Below are 17,923 nucleotides of genomic sequence, written 5' to 3' on the forward strand. Positions count from 1 at the left end.
CTACCTTCCTCCATGTTGAAGTCCCAGTTGGGTCATGTCAGGGGAAAACTGGCACTTATGAGGTCTGCATTGGTGTTAGGCCTTCCATCTGGGCCCAGAAACAATTTCTGGGCTTCTACCCTTTCCTCAGTAGTGAAGAGGACCTGGAGCAACTGGTAACAGTTGTCCCATGTGGGCTGATGGGTGAAAAGCACAAAATCTAACAGGTCAATGAGCCTTGCAGATCTCTCAGAAAATTTGAGGTTTTGTAACTTCTAATTATAAAGGTTGCTAATGGCAAAGGGCCAGGGGACCAGACACTGCCCGCCTTCAGCATCAGATAGTCCCATAGCACGCAAAGGAAAGGCCGTTGAGTCAGCCTGGGCCAGTGGCTCCTCCCTTCGAGAGCAAGCATGTGTGATTGGGGGGCTTCTTAATCCCTCCTCTGCCCCCTCTGCCCCCTCTGGTACCCCTCCCTAGGTGGTCTGGGGGTAAGGTGGTGGGGCCGAGAAGAATTCTTCATCCAAGTTGCCTGGAGATGGAAGGACAGGGTACAGGGGTGCAGAAGGCCGTGGTCTGACATCTTCTTTTGGTTTTTCTTTCTTCTCAGCAGCCACAGCCACAACTGTCTTGGGGGTGGGGTGAGGTTTTAACCATTTATGGGTTCTCTATAAGGAACTGCCAGATGGTAATATACGGAACCTGATCAGGGTGCCCTGGTGATCCATAGACTATGTTCTTGACTCAATAAATGGTTGGGAGGTCTAAGATTCTTTCCTCTGGCCATCCTACATCAAATGTGGGCCATTCATTCCTAAAAAGATGGAAAGTTTTCTTTTCTGGACAATTAGCCCCAGGTCATCAGCCTGGGCCCTACAGTCCTTAAAATGATCCAATAAAATGTTCAGGGGGTAGAGGCTGTTTGCCCCATCTCTCCTAGGAGAATGAAAGTGGTTAGCAGACAAAGACACACAAGAATGACACAGATGAAAATGTACAAGTACAATGTGCAAAACAGAAACCAGAATCAGGAAAACAGCTTTTCTCACTGTAAGTGAGCTCTGCTTTGTAGGAGCATCCTGTCCTGTCCCACCTCAGTTTCTAAAGGGACCCGGTCCCTCCCAGGTGGACCCAGTACATCTCTCAGCCCACTTGGCATAGTTGCCAATAGCATGTCTGCCTGGTTCACCGAGCTTCCAGATTCACTTAGCTCAAGCTTCCCAGAGACATGAACACAGTGTACACAACAATGACAGACCAAGACAGAGACTGCTCACTTACTGGCTGGGTTTCCACTTGCTCAACATGTCAGGAGTCTTGGGGGGACTTCCCAGCCAATGCACCAAATGTTAGGGTCCACGAGTCATTCCACAAAGACCACCATTCACATATGCAATCAACAAGAGCATTTATTTCTCAAGAGAAAAAATTGCAGCATGCCAGGGTCAGCCACATGACAAGGTGGCAACCCAGGAAAGAGCACATAAGCTCCTTTTAAGCACAGCTACAGGAATTTCAGGAGCAGTTAGGTCATCCTACATATAATTGGCTTACTAAGAGGCAGTTACACTAATATGTTTCTGACTGGCTGGGTCTACAGTCCTTCCATCTTTGGTCATATCTGGGCAAGTCCTAAGGCGGGGGGATACAGGATTTGTCTTTATTTGGTCATTGACTTGAGATACTGTAGGGGCCAATCAGGCATCTTGCCATCTCCCTTGTCCCTGCTGTCAGGGGTGTTGTGGATTGATTACCCATTGTTCGTGGTGTTTCTCAAGAACTGCTTGCCCAGTTCCGGGAAACTAAAACTGAGGCCTGGCTTCTGACAGAAAACTGAGGAGCCTATTATGGTGTTAGTTTGCACTCTCACACTGCATGTCCTGCCCCTTCTCCTCAACACCTGGGAAGGTACTTGGGATGGCAGATCATGCCCCTCCAGTGACTTTCCAGCTGGAATCCTGGAAAATTAAAATGATCCTGGCTTATAAACTTGAGGTCATATACAAGACCACATACAATGTAACTGTTTATATAGTACTGTGGTGTTGTTTGGGGAATAACAAGAAAAAGTCCAACACCTGGGGGGTGGTACTTGGGATGGCAGGCCTGATTGAGTATCCCTCTCCAGTCACCTCCAAGCCTGAATCCAGAAAACTTAACACCATCCAAGCATATAACCTTGAGATCACATACAATGTAACTGTTCGTAAATAGTTCTGTTGTGTTGTTTGGAGAATAACAAGAAAAATCCCCTGCCTATTCTGACAACAGGCATTTTAAAAAATATTTTTAATGCAGAACTTGGACAAGTCAACTACAGTTAACCCACCCTAGTGTCTGGGCCTCCATCCTCTAACCTCAGCACCTACTCTTTCTCTGATCTCTCCAGCCTGAGGACCTTTTACTTGCTACCAGAGAGGCTTTGGAATCCCATTTCCTTCAGGATGGAAACTTCCACTTGTCTAGATGTTTCCGTCTAGTCTAGTGAACTATCTTGTCCACTGAAGTCTCCCTGTGCCTTGAACAGTATTTGACACAAAACAATCATCTCTTAATATTCTACCACCTCAAGACGCCCAATGTACAGGTGTTAAGTCCCTTGAATAACAGCATATGGGCATGTATGGTTGTTTGAATAAGAATGGCCCCCATAGGCTCATATATTTGAATGTTTGATCCCTAATTGGTGGAACTATTTGGGAAGGATTAGGAAGTGTGACCTTGTTAGAGGAGATGTGTCATGGGATTTGTAGGTTTGGAGGCTTGGTGATTTCTGAAAACCCATACCATTCCCAGTTTGTTCTCTCTGCCTCCTGCTTGTGGATCAAGATGTAAGTAAGCTCTCAGCTACTGCTCCTATGCCATGCCTGCCTGCCTGCTACCATGTTCCCTGCCATGATGGTCATGAACTCAACCCTCTGCCCTCTGGAACCATGAACCACAAATTAAATGCTATTTTTGGGAGGAGGGGTTCAAGACAGGATTTCTCTGTGTAGGCCTGGCTGTCCTAGAACTCACCCTGTAGACCAGGCTGTCCTTGAACTCACAATGATCCACCTGACTCTGCCTCCCAAGTGCTGGGATTAAAAGAATGCACCACCACCACCCAGATTTATCTTTTAATTTGCCTTGATCATGATGATTTGTCACAGCAATTAAAAAGTAATTAAGATACCATATAACCTTGAGGTCACAAACAAGGCCACATACAATGTAACTGTTTGTAAATAGTTCTATTATATTGTTTATGGAATAACAAGAAAAAGTCCCTGTATGTTCTGTCCACAGGTATTTTTTTCTTAATATTTTCATTACAGAAAGTGGACAGTAAGTTCTCTGTAGACATTGTGTGGCTGGCCCATCCTTCATACGCACATGCTGAGGTCAGGCAACTGTATAGTGGGGATCTGGGATCTGAGAGCAGGTTGGTTGAACTCAGGTCGGCCTTGCATTCCTACTTCTGTCTTCTGCATTTCACCACTGAGCCAGCCCAACTAAGAGCCTCAGCTCCATGACCAGATGATGGTTAGGCATATGTTACCTGGAGTGGCACAGTCCCACTCTTTGTCAGTCCCAACAGGCTGCGGTGATGGGTGTGGAAGAGCTGGCCTCTGAGTCAGGGGCTGTGCCCACATCCATAGGGAGGAAAAGGTAGCTGGAGAGATGAAGAGTCAGAAGCACACATTCAGATCCAAGGGTCTCAGCCCTGGATTCCAAGAATTCACTGTGTGCCTCTAAGAAGAGTTCCTATCCTTCAGTGAGGACCCTTTGTTGACGGAGTACCCCCAGTAAAATGCTGTTACCTTCCGTGCTGGAGACAGCAGGACTCACCTCCTCTTGAGTGGCAGGTGTTGGTGGTCTTCTTCAGTTTGCCTATCCAGTAGGTCCCAGTAATATTTTGTGTGTTTTGATTTTTTTTTCACTAGTATGTGGAGGCCCCTGATGGGGTACAGGGAAGTGATGGTGGAGAAGCCCATAGTGGGGGAAACTCTTCATAATGGGGAAGCTGAAGAGAAAGATAGCGTGGCTAAGTGTGTGCCCCAATAACCTGAGGCCTCTCATTAGACGCTGCACCCCAGAGGTTCACCCCCCTCTCTTTAGGGGACTGAGTCTTTTGCACGTATGTACCTCCAGTACTCCTCCTCACATGCCCATCCTCTTGTCACAGCCGGGCTCTTCCCTCTGGGGAGACGGCTGTGTCAGGTTTTGCTTAGTTTGCTGTAGGTTCCAGTCCCAGTTCATCAGCTCTGTTGCAAGGGAGAAGCTGAAGAGGAAGATGGAGAGGCCAAGCATGTTCCCCAATAGCCTGAGGGTCTCATTAGATCCAAAAGACTCCCCCACCTCTCCTTAGGGGACCAAGTCTTCACATACGGATCTTTGGGGATGATGTCCCAACTTTAGCATTGCCTGTATGTTGAGTGCAGAAAGAGTAGGGACAGAATTTCCTGCTGCTGTCACCTCCAGAATTCCCGCAGTTGGAAAACTCAGGGCCTATCCCAGTGAGTGGAGAGGAGGGACTGTGCCAGGTGCACCTCCACTGCATGGATGGTGGCTGTCCCACTGCGGGACCCTGAAGCCTTGCACCCCTCCAGGTACCAATCTCCATCTTAAATCAGTCTCAGTCGCCGCCATTGGTGTCCCTACGCTGGGATGATAAATTGGCCAAATGGTGACAACATGGCCACCTGCCCCACCTGCCCCACCTGCCCCACCTGCCCCACCTGCTCCATCTCCTACTAGTTCGCTCATCCTCAGTCTATCAAGTAGACAACAAGTGTGAATTAAATTGGGGTGTGGCATTCCAGTCTCCCCATCCTTCAGGCCCCTCCAAACCAGAAGCCCAGCTGCATGTGGGAACTGGGGAGATGTCTGCTGGTCCATTCAGTAGCAAGCTTTCTTGTTGGGCTGTCTTTGCACCTCCAGCCCCAAATAATGACCTGGAGACTTGCTATGAATTATGAAAGCTTGGCCTTAGCTTAGGCTTTTTCCCAACTAGCTCTTATAACTTAATTGACCTATATTTTTTAATCTCTGCTCTACCATGTTACTCGGATACCTTTTCTTAGTACAGCACATCTGATGTGCTCCCAGTCTGCTGGCGAAATCGCCCACCTAGATTCCTCTTCCCAGTTTCTCTCTCTTTCTCTGACAGGAAGTCCCGCCTATTCTCTCCCTCCTAGCTATTGGCCATCTAGCTCTTTATTAAATCAGTTGCAACTGTCTTAGGAAGAGACACATCTTTACAGTGCAAACAAATATTCTGAAATACCAGTCACCACTGGACCATCCTTTAGTGCTCTGTGGACAGACACCCACAGGCTGGAGAGGTGCACGGGAGGGGATGAAAGGTGGCAAAGAGAGATGGTCCCCTCCCAGAAAGTCCAGGAATGGGTGGACCCTAATTCTAGACCAGTTCAGCTGGTTCAGGGAAAGGGGAGAGCACAGGGAGTTTGTTTTCACATTTTAGAGGAGTAAGGTTATTCAGCAAACATCTAAAGCTCGCACATGCAGCAGGCACTGTGCAGGCTACATGAGGGCCGTTGGTGAACAAGGCAGAGTCTGACAGAAGCTTACATCTCTAGTCTAGTACTGTTTCTTGTAACTTTCTCAAAAGCCCTGCAGATACGGTTTATCTCTACCTTTGTTTAATAAATCCAATAAAGGTGAGGGAGAGGCTTTGATTCTTGTTTTTGCCCTTGCATTCCTATGGACCAGAAAGAGCATGGCATAATGTAGGTATTCAAGAAATACTGGATGGACAAATGAGTGGATGGATGCATGCATGGATGAGTGGATGGATGAAGAGATGGGTAAATGGAAGGACAGTAAGATAAATTAGATGAATGGACGGGTGGGTGGGTGGGTGGATGGATGGATGGATGGATGGATGGATGGACTGATGGATGGACAGATGGATGGATAAGTGAATCTTGAGTCCTTAGAAGCACATTTTAACAATCCATCCAACAGATTAAAAAGCTGAGGCCCAGCCAGGCGGTGATGGTGCACACCTTTAATCCCAGCACTCAGGAGGCAGAGCCAGGCGGATCTTTGTGAGTTTGAGGCCAGCCTGGTCTACAAAGCGAGGTCCAGGAAAGGTGCAAAGCTACGCAGAGAAACCCTGTCTCGAAAAACCAAAAAACAACAACAAAAAAAAAAAACTGAGGCCCAGAAATAGGCAGGGACTTGCCCAAGGCCACACATCCCTGGACAAGAGGCCACATCAGGGCTTCTCCTAATTGTAGAATTTGAGAGGAGGAGGGAGCCCATGGGGAGGGGTCACATAAACATCAGACTCTAAATATGCTCCCTGGAGCCAGGAGATCCAAACTAGATTCCCAACTCTGACATCTCCAAGTCCCCATGGCTAAGAAGACTGAGCTCTCTGGAAGGGGTCCACCCTTGGATCTGCCTGGGCCTGATCCTGTCCCTTTGACTGCCACTCACTGAAGCAGGGCCAGGTTCTCTCAGCACCAGAGGCTGATGCTCCAGAGCTGACTTCCACTTCATGAGGAGAGGGGTGCTCTGGTTGAAGCTGTTTGGGGGTCTGCGTTCTCAGCACTCAAAATAATAGTGACTTCCACTTACTGAGACTTCCTGGCTCTACACCCCAGCTCACTATCAGAATCTGTGTAGCCCCAGGCAGCTTACTCTCCTATGTGTCTTAGCTTCCTTGTCTAGGAGTTAATAAAACCTACTTCCGAGGGTTATGTATTCACAGCTGTCTGACTGCCAGGCCCCTACCACCTGCCAGATGTTCTGAGCATACCACATAGGCCATCACACTGGACCTTACACCTGAGGACATTGATCCCTATTTTACAGGAAGGGAAACTGAGGCTTATGGAGGCTCACCTGGGTTAGAACTCAGGCCATTTGCCTCTGCAGCCTGTGCCCCTGGCTACCCTAGGAACTTAGACCACCTGGGAGGGACAGAGCCACAAAGCGCCAGAGCTGCTGGGCCTCAAGGTCATCCAGCAGACACTCATTTAGCACCCACTGTGTAACAGGCACTCGATGAGAACCCGCTTAGGCCAGGCACGGCTGTCACAGAAGCAGCCCTTGATGACAGTGACATACACAACCAGCCCCCTCCCTACATCATGGAAAGCTTGTCAGTGTTTGCTAAGTGACAGGTGTACAGACTGTGAGTTGATCCCTAGGACAATTACAAGATAACGCCTCTGCCTCTCTCTCTCTCTCTCTCTCTCCCTCCCTCTTCCTCTCCCTTCCCCTCCCCGTGTGTGTGTGTGTGTGTGTGTGTGTGTGTGTGTGTGTGCGCACTTACAGGGGTTCCTGAGTGGGTGTGCAGGTACACATGTGTGCCTGTACATGTGGAAGGCATGTCAACCTCATGTCACTCCTCAAGAGTCATCATGGCTTTTTTGAAACAAGGTCTGTAACAGAACCTGGAGCTCACCAGTTAGACGAGGCTGATTGACCAGCGAGCTCCCGGGATCCTCCTTGTCCCCACCTGACAACACTGGGATCACAAGCCTGTGCCATGTCCCACTTTCTAGGGCTCTAGGGTTGACCTGGATCTCCAAGCCTGTGCAGCAGGCACGTCACTGACCAACCTGTCTCCGTGACCCTTTTTTTTTTTTTTTAAATTTCGTCTTACACTGTTTTACATATTTGACACCCAGGCCAGGCCAGTTAATTCTCCAGCAGTTTCCCCTGGGGGCAGCTCTGATGATTCTGCGCTGGCAGCTATCAGAAGGCTGAGCTGTGCAGAGATAATCTGGGAGAAGCCAGCTGGTGGCTCCCACATTCCCCAGCTTCCTGTCTCAGCATGTTCATCCTGCAAGGCCCCAGAAGGAGGAGTCCTGTCTCTACCTCGCCGGTTCTGGGGATCACCAGGGCTGCTCTGTGCTCCAGGCCTCCCACCAGGGACAGCAGTCCAAGTTCTCCTCTTGAGTAGCTAACAGAGCGGTATGCAGCTGGTGGTCCAGGGTGATCCTGCAGAGATGGGAGAAGAGACCTGGCCTGTACCCCACACCCCACCAGAAGGCCAGGCGGGGGCGCTGTTGAGCGAAGGCCAACGCCTTCTCCATGCTTCATCCAGGGGCATCTCAATCTGTTAGAGATGATCACAAGATGTCAGTGCACACCAACCATGTCCCAGGGGCACACGGGGACCCAAACAGTCCTTTTCTTTCCTGTCATGTGAGGCACCAGAGGGACAGTCCACAACCAAGGTCCCTCTTGTAGATAGAGTGATCCCAAGCCGCTGTCCCCTGATTTCAAAAGCTCTTGTTGACCGGTTCCATGGCTTCTGGGAGGGACGGAAGGAGAGTAGGAAGGCAGAGGGTGGGTCAGGCCCGAAGCAGCCAGTGCTGCCCCTGCCCTAGGAAGGCTTCTGAAGATCTTTTTGAGGGGGCCTGTGGCCCTCACTGTGTGGAGGCTTGAAGAGGCATGTGATGGCAGAACACCAAGGTTAAGCCTTTGGATTCTGCTGGCTGTGTAACCTCTAGACATCCCTCCGTGGTGCTGAGAAGGAACCGGTGGCCTAGAAGCCCCTAAGCCTGCTCTCTTGGTGCCTCCAAGCCGGAAGCTATCTCCAGAGTCTGGATGGTGCAATCTGCCCCCCAAGGCAGGAATGTGCTGGCCCTCAGAGCCAGCCTCCAGCGGTGGCAACTGCCTCCCATATGTGGCCGTCAAAGGGGGCAGGCGAGCGCCCAGATGTTGTTCATTTCCCCTTGGTCATCAGTGACATGCGTCGCTCATTGCCAGGAAGATATCTGAGATGTGCTGACTAGCCTTCTCTTTACAGCTCCTCTTTTGGAGTTCTGGATCCTTCCCAAGGGCAGAGCAGAGACCAGGTCCTGCCCTGGTACTTCTAGACTTACTTATCTTGGAGCAGGGACCATGATCTTTCTCTGCCTCCCCCACCCCCGCCCACCTTCCCACCCTGAGAGTCCTGAGGACGGCTGTATTAAATCTGTAGTCCACCATGACAAACCATGTTCTCATGCAAGGCATACTTCACTGGGCACACCCCAATTATGAGGAAACTCTGCCCCGAAAAATGTTGGCATTGAAATAAACGGGTTCTGCACTGATTGTCAGAAGAAGTACAGCTACAGATTGGTGGAGTCAGGGTAGGTGGTAAAGGTCTCAGCTGCATAGCAATGTCACCGAGACCCTCTTATCTGTCAACACTGCCCAGCAACTCCATGAATGTCTATGAGCTGAACTCACAGGATTTCTGCTTTACAAATGGGAAGCTGGAGCACAGGAAGGTTAGAATGCTAGTCCATGATAACACAGGTAAGAGGGGAGGGTCAGAGCCAGGATTTGAACCTGCAGAGTCTGGCCTTGAACCTGCTCTCCACTAGTGGATTTTAAAGTGTGACTTCAAGACTACAAGCAAGGACCCATAAACTATGCAGGTTCCAGGTCCTGCCAGCCCTCCCAAAGTATAATGTTGATGGGAGGCCCCGCTGGGGGTGTTCCATCAACCCTCAGGGCAATCTGTATACACCCAGAGGGGATGGATGCTGCTGGCTCAGTGCGGTGGCCCACAGCTATTGTTCCTTCTACATGGAAGACTAAGGGAGGGTCCCTAAGAATTCAAGGCCAGCCTGAGAAACATGGCAAAAACCCCTTTCTAAAATCAAAATTGACGAGAGACCCTCTTCTTCCCATCGTCTCTGAGGGGGAAGTGGATGTGAGTGCTGCCCAAGCCCAGCGAGACCTGGAGCTTCCCATCATCCTTGGCAACCAGGATGGGCATAGAAGCTTGAGGGTCTGCATTTGGCACCCAAGAGCATCACTTCAGGCAAACCCAGCCACTGCCACTGTGAGAATGCAAGCTGGGACTGGCAGATGCTCTGGATTTTTCCAGAAGTCCAAATTCCAGCTTTTTATGTGAAATCCCTTGATTTTATAAATACTGGCCATCTGTCCAAATTACTCTTTAAAAAAAAAAAAAGTGTGGGGCTGTACACTTGGCCTGGGTACAAAGGGCAATTTAATGTCAGGCACACTGTGTCTGCTGAGATGAACCTATCTGGGACATCATGATGTTGTCAGGGTCCCAGGTGTCCACACAAGCCCCTGGGGCAAAGGTGACTGTGATGTATGTCAATGTGGAGGTGACCTTAAAAAAAAACTCAGAGTTTCCAAATGGTAGTTCCCTATTTTGGGGGTCATTAATCCCTGTTATATGAGGTGTTGGGGCCCAATCTCAGGACACAGATGACTCTCACCCTGGAATCTTTGTCATCCCTTGTCCCCAGAGGAAAGAACAAACCTGCCCTTCATCCAAAACCAAAACTGTCTGATGTCACTCGGTGGTGGCAGAAGGCCATGTCCCCATTCCTTGCTATCTACCTTCTAGTCTTTCCCATGCCCCTGCCCCATGTGAGACAAGGGGCACATAGTGGTCCACAGTTCCACTGTGGGTCATGACAAGGAACAGGATAGGCACTTCAGTGTGTGAATGAGCTGTGTGTGAGACCGTCTGCTGATTTGCTGTTATGCTGTTATATATAAGGTTTCAGGGCTGGAAGCTGCCACCTCAAGTCTTCAAGTGGGGAAACCGAGGCATCAGTGGTGAAAGGACTTGTCTAAGGTCATTCATCAAGCAGAGGAGCCAGGATTTCCACCTGCTCACCTGTACACATCTTAGATACTTTAGATTTTTGAAGACAGAAATCACACCATCCTCTTCAACTTGGTGACAATGGCTGCAGTTTCTCAGGCTGGCTGTGTGCTGGGCTCTGAGCTCATCACAGGCTCTTCCACCCTCCATCATGCCAGCCCTACAAGATAGGCGTCATCATGCCATTTTATACCTAGAAAAGCCAGGGCTCAGGGTGGTAACGGACCTTGCCCAGGTTCACACACTGCTCCCCCCTCCAAGCATGTAACCACTGAATCTCTAGCATCCCCCATCAAAAGAAAAAAAATCTCAAAGGTTCAGCAGCTGTGGTGGCTTGAAAGAAAATGGCCCCCAAAGGGAGTGGCACTATTAGGAGGTGTGGCCTTGTTGGAGGAAGTATGTCACTGTGGAGGGCTTTGAGGTCTCAAATATGCTCAATCCACACCCAGTAGGACAGACCACTTCCTGATGCCTGTGAGTCAAAATGTAAGAATTCTCAGCTCCTTCTCCAGCACCATGTCTGCCTGCATGCTGCCTTGCTTCCCGCCATGACAGTAATGGAGTAAACTCTGAACTGTAAGTGAGCCACCACAATTAAATGTTTTCCTTTATAAGAGTTGCCGTGGTCATGGTGTCTCCTCACAGCAATAGAAACCCTAACCAAGACGGCAACCATTCAGAGTTATCATGAGCCAGAGTCACCTTATAAACTGTCAAGCCTTAGGTGGTTACCGTGTTCTGTAGAGTGGACTTCCAAGTCCTAACTCATTCCCCAGGTACTGGAAGAAAGACAGGTGACTCAGATGTCATTCAGACCTCTGCAGCTGCTGGCACAAGGCAGAGCTATACCTGTGGGGCCAACTGGCATTTCCCCTGCAGGTAGCTGGTCTCAGTTGGAAGAGATGGTTGCTCAGGGGAATCACATGGGGTGTCAACTCTGATACTCCAAGGAAGTTCGCAAGGTTGCAATTAGAGCCCCAACGTGCTCACTTATAAATGTGTGTCTGATCTGGGATAGGGTAGGGATTCAGGCCAGGATCCACCTGACATGAAGAAGGACCTGGGGTTTCCTCGGAGTACCACGGAGGGCAGTGGAGTGAGTGGTGCTGTGGGCCCCTCTGTTCTGCAGGAGCACAGCTGCCCACCAGGTCTGTTTCCTATCCAGAGAGCTGGGGCTTTTCTGATTGCAAGCTGACAGAGGAGCATTAACTGGAGTGGAAAAGCTCTTTTCTTCGGAGCCATGAGGGAGCCAAGCCCCGGGAGGGCCTGGAAGGCCCTCAGAAGCTTTGCTGCCTGTTGGAGCTGGTGAGGTTCCTGGCTGCTGCTTCCCTCTCTGCCTCTGATTTGTTTATTTCTTTTTCTCCCTCTGCTTCTGTATTAGTCAGAAATCATTCGGTTGCAAGTGACAGGAAAGCTAACTCAAAGTGGCGTGAGAAACGAGGAGAGTGTGGGGGCCTCTGGGGCAGACCAGGTGGGATGGAGGTTCCTTTCTAAATGCAGATGTAGCTCCTGGCTCTGCGCTGTGTGTTCTTCGTTCTTGGTTTGTGCAGCATTCACCAGCCTCAACCATCCACAGCGTCCCAGGTCCACAGTGCAGAAAAGAAAACAAACATGAACTATCACACACACTACACCACACAAACTCACACACACCACATACCACACCACACACACACACACACACCACATTCCCCACCACATACCACACCACACAAACAACACATGCACCACACCACACATACACAACATGCCACACCCCACCACATACCACACCACACAAACAACACATACATTACACCGCACATACACTACATGCCATTCCACACCACACACATCATACCACACAACACTCACACCAGACACAAAATAACACATGACCCTATTGACTTACAAAAAGAAAGTATCTGTATCTGGACCAGCAGTGACTAAGGTCAAGGTTACACGGTGATCTGTCTGCTCAAGTCATGATGGGTGTCAGTGTAGATGGCTCCACATGCACCTCAAAAGTCAGGCTGAATTGAGGACTAGCCTTAGCCAGAAAAGATGCCAGTGCCCACCAGTGGCCACTTTACCTTGGGAAAACCTATGTACCACCCTGCCTGCCACTGTCTTTAGCTACAGAGCACAGTCCCAACCACCATTTCTCATCCAAAGTCACTTTCCACAGCTATGTCTGACCAGCCCAGGTGAGCCAGACCAGAGCCAGGACCAGGTAGTGCGCCTGGTGGCCAGCCCCTTTGCTCAGGGAAAGGAGACTGTAGCAAGGACGCCACTGTGAAATGCCCAGTGTGTTCATTTCAGAGTTGGATCCAAACTAACCACTTCCTGCGCCTCGCTGGGACTCTGTCACAGTCAGGTTTAAGAATCAATATGTTTGGATCTTTCTGGAGCATCACTGTCCAAACTTGAGCAATCGTCGCTTCTCGCTCATAAAGTGAGCATTCAGGTTCCTGCACCCATGACCTTGAAGGGACCCCGTTGTTTTTTCTTTTTTGGGGGGGCGGGGTTTCGAGACAGGGCTTCTCTGTGTAGCTTTGCGCCTTCCCTGGAACTCACTCGGTAGCCCAGGCTGGCCTCAAACTCACAGAGATCCACCTGCTTCTGCCTCCCAAGTGCTAGGATTAAGTTGTTCTTTCTAAGGAGTAAAGAAAGATGTGATAAAGGCCAACTACGAAAGTTCAAAAGATGCCGTTACAACCTTGAAGCACTAGAGGGCACTCTATCCTATCTGGGTCAAGGATGCAGCCAGAAACTGGACCACAACCTTCACACACACACACACAAATTCATCACGTGCCTACCTTCTGACTCTCAAAGTCAGGGAACGGTTCCTATAGGACTCTTTGGCTCTCAGCATGCTCAGTCAGCATCCTCCAAAGGGTGCTGTGGTTCCAATAGGGGGGTTCCTTGGTTTGAGACTTTTTTTTTCCCTTGAGGAAGGCCCTGCCCCTTCTAGTCTCAGGGTCACCAATGAAACTACAAGGGTCAGGCTGAGTGATCTGTAAGTTCTTCTGACATTGGAGACATTTTTTCTCTACCCAAGTCTCAGGGTACTTTTGTCTTCTGCTCGGGCATTATTTTTGTGGTGTCTGCCACTCCTGCTATGTGGAGTCCTGTGGAAGGCAAGCAAGTGTCCCAGCCTGTGCTTGTCACGGACAAGCCCTGTACTGGCACTCTGGGAGAACAGCAGGAGGTCTCTGCCTCCTGGTTCTCTATTGCCCTGGGCATGTCATTTTTCCCCTCAAGCCTGGCTTTCCTCAGATGCAAAATGGCAACACCCCCACATCAGGGCATCTTGGTCCACAAGTCCAGTTTGCAGGGAAAACCTCACCTTGCGCTCCAATGACAGAATGTAACTTGTAGTTTGTCCAAGTTTCCTTGGGATCCATCACTTTGAGTCAGTTGAGTTGCCCTTCATCACTGGGTGGCAGCTCAGCTCCTAAGGCTTCCCTAGTGCACAGCACATGGGGAGCACCCTCATCTCCACCAACACCACTGTGAAAACCTTTCCAGCATCGCAAGCGTTGGTGCCCGGGCAAGGCCAATGACCCAGACCAGGGGTGTGAGATTTTCTCTTCCTCCCATTAAAGCCATGGGTTCATGTGGTGGCTGTACCAGTGCCTTTCTCAAGATCCCTCTGCCACAGGGAGCAGCCAAGGCTCCTACCATCAAAACTGAAACCCTAACAGAGGGAAGACAGAGGAGAGAAGAGCAGTGTGGGCCCTTCCTGGGCGTGGCCCGTGACATACCCACTCCCATCTCACTGGCCAGGGTTAGACATGTGACCACTTAACAGTACCTTCTTAGACAAATCTGCTAAAAATCAGAGGTCCCTTCCTTAAGATAAGGAGAGGAATGGGGGAGCTGATTAGCAGCCTGAAGCTGGGTCTCCACTGCCCCCAAATTTTCCACTTCCATAATTCATTTCCTTCCTACCCATGACCTAAACTTGAGGGCAGGATGGGGCTTAGGGGGGGATCTGGAAGAAAGGGGGAATAAAGAATGTATTTTTATGGACTAAAGAGATGGCTCAATGATTAAGATCATTGGCCACTCTTTTAGGGGACCCCGGCTCAATTCCCAGGACCCACATGGCAGGGTTACAACTGTCTGTTAACTCCAATCCCAGGGAACCAGATGCCCTCTTCTGACTTCAGTGGGCACACGACATGCTCATGGTGCATGAACATCCATGCAGGCAAAATGCTGATACACACAAAATAATAAAATAATCTTTAAGAAAAAATGTAGCCCTCCCCTGCTCTGGTGCACCAGAGAAGCTCAATTTATTTTTCTTTAAATGTGGCAAACTGTTTCAAGTCTATAATAAAAAAGAAAAATGAATGTAATAAACATTCCAGTGTGTATATGCTTGTGTTACAGGCACATATGTGCATGAATATGTGGAGACCAGAGGTCAACACTGAGTGTCTTCCTCAATTAGTCTCTACCTTGTTAGTTAGTTAGTTAGTTTGTTAGTTAGTTAGTTAGTTTGTTTTGTTTTGATCAGGGTCTCTTGCTGAACCCAGGGCTGTCTAATTTGGCAAAACTAGATGGCTAGCAAGCTCCAGGGAATCCCCCTGCCTCTGCATCCCTGGCACTGGGATTACAGCCACACTCGACACTAACCAGCTTTTTGCATGGGTGCCAGAGGTCAGAACTCAGGTCCTCGTGCTTTCGTGGCAGGCATGTACTGGCCGACCCATCCTCCCACCTGCCCACCCACCCTCGTCAGCCATTTTGACCAAATCTTTCCGTGTACACATTTGCTTCAAAGTTTTAGGAAGTTAAATACGATTAATATGAATGAGGTCTCGGGTCTCCTTTCCCAACCCCTCTCTCACCTCTGCCCCAGAGGTGCCCCCATACTGAGATAAGTGTGCATACACCCTTACGTGTCTCATTCTTCAGATACCCCATGCACAGGCAATGCTACAAATCATGATTCTGCTGTGGAACTTGATACAGATGGTAACGTCTACATGACTCATCACACAACTTGCTCTTTCTTCTCAGTGTTGGCTTTGAGCTGCATCCACAATGATAACTGATTCTGCTTCCACCGTTTATCATGGTCATGCTGTGTGTGTGATGTAATGCTGTGGCATATGACTACACCACCATGTATTTATCTCTTCTTCCCAAAGTGGGTTCTCTTTTGTGACTGTGTACTATTAAGCCGTGCTGTGGTAAACATCTCTGTCAGGGCCTCTTGGCACAGATACACAAGAGTTTCTTGGCTTTGTGGTTTCCTGAGTGAGTCGGTGACGGGTAGTGACAGATCACCTGGTATATTCTTGAGCCTTACCCTAGACTTCCTGTAATGATTTGGATCTGAAATGGCTCATCCAACTTGGGATTCTGAATGCTGCTCTGTAGCTGGAGAAGCTATTTTGAGAGGCTGGAACTGTTAGGAGGTGGGGGCTGCCCGGTAGAAGTCTGTCACTAAAGGTAGCCTTTGGAAAATTTTCCCGGTCCAACCTCCTCTCTCATTCTGTGCATCCTGACCTGCTGTGATGTGAACAGCCTCTGCCACATACTCACACAGCCATGAACTGCTCTGCTCCACCATGATTTCTCTGCCATCACGGATGGAACTGCTTTAAAACTCTGGGCTCAGATAAACCTCTTTTTCCTTACAGTTGTTCCTGTGGCTATTAGGGATGGAGGAACAGCTCCCTAAATCACCCTTGGGGCCTGAGAAGTTCCCTTAATCTCAACTCTGATAAAACTGGCCCCTTGGCTTCAACACAGAAAAGCATTCCAGGACAATCTAGCATGAAGTAGAGTTGAGTTTGTTACAAATAGAAAGGTGCTCAGGGAAAAGAATATGACACAACCAAGAGCACAGTGAGGTGGGGTGTGTCTAGAAGAAGAGTCACACTCAAGTGTCCTAATGGTGACAATGGAAAGGACTTTGGGAGCTTTTTCATTGCTCTCTCTCTCTCTCTCTCTCTCTCTCTCTCTCTCTCTCTCTCTCTCTCTCTCTCTCTGTGTGTGTGTGTGTGTGTGTGTGTGTGTGTGTGTGTGTGTGTGTAATGCACATCCATTCAGAGGGCAGAAGAGGGCATCAAGTATCTTTCTCTGTTAACTTCCATTTTGTCTTTTCAAGACAGGGCCTCTCACTGAACCTAAGCTCACCATTAGCTAGGCTGGCTGGTAGTCAGGCTCCTGGGATCCACCTGTCCCCACCCCTCCATGCTGGAGTCACTTGGCTAGTCCTGGCTTTTATGTGGGTGCTGGGGATGTGAATTCAGGGCCCCTTGCTTTGATACTGCCACCAAGCACTGGCTAGTGCTCCTGTCTATTAAGCCACCTCCCTAGTCCCTGTTAAATGGGTTCCTACAGTACCTGACCCACCCCTATATCTAGTCCCTGTTTTGATCATTGAGACTCTGGGGTGTCTCTGGGGTGTCAGGTTTCCAGCTGGAAGGAGAGAAGGCCTCAGGTAGATGCTGATTGATTATATTGAGATTGATGCGCCTCTGCTGGTGAGTCTGCAGCCAGACTGCAGAGGGGCTTTTTCCCTTCTCAGGTCCTTAAGTTTTTTTTCCTACCTTGCCTCAACATCAACACGGAAGTAGCCAGTCACACAGCCATTCTGGAGTAGGGGGTCAGAGGCTGAACTGCTGGGTGTGAGAAGGCACGTCTTCGAATTTACTGGATGCTTGTCTCCAGGACTTACGTTAGCAGAAGGAGACGTTTCCTTTCATTCCTGTCTGTCTTTGGTGTCATCCAGGTTGGGCAGCTTTTGCTGAGTGAGTGGGAGAGCCTGGCTCCATCTGGGTCTGGTCTGGTGGTGTGGCTCTCTCTAGTCCAGGGCCCTCTAGTGGCTGCACACTTCCTCTTGGCTGCCAGCTGCCTGCAACTTTGGAGACCCCAGGTCTATACTCTTCTGTCCCACTTCCGCATGGTTTTGTTTTGTTTTGTTTTGTTTTGTTTTGTTTTCTGGAGCAAGCTCACCGAGGGCACTGGCACTCTTGCCCAGTACCCAGGGTACACAGTGTCACAGAGTACACATCTGCTACAGTGTGACTCTGTGAGGGCCACCCACATCAGTCAGCTCCTCGGGTGTAAGAAACAGAAATTGGGTGATGAGGTGGAAGGCTCTCAGGATTCTGGGTTGGGAGATAGGAGAGAGCGACAGGAACCCACCAAGTCCAGCAGAGACCATGGACATTCCCATGGGTCTCTTACTGCGTACCAGGCATGAGATATCATCCAGGCTTTGTGAGGACTGCCCTCTGCTGCCAGGAGTAGGGGTGGCCCCTAGTTTCCACTCTAGGGAGGCCCTGGCACCTCAGTGGGGAAGAAACACACTGATGGGAAAGGAAGGGC

The 17,923-nt window shown here is 49.6% G+C and overlaps 1 protein-coding gene across 1 annotated transcript in view; it reads left to right on the forward strand.

The window, feature by feature from the left end:
* Positions 1-17,923, forward strand: part of Rspo4 (R-spondin 4) — a 43,877-nt gene that overhangs the window by 17,274 nt on the left and 8,680 nt on the right. The window lies entirely within an intron of this gene.

The sequence above is a fragment of the Peromyscus eremicus genome, chromosome 4, assembly GCF_949786415.1.
Source record: "Peromyscus eremicus chromosome 4, PerEre_H2_v1, whole genome shotgun sequence".
NCBI lineage: Eukaryota > Metazoa > Chordata > Mammalia > Rodentia > Cricetidae > Peromyscus > Peromyscus eremicus.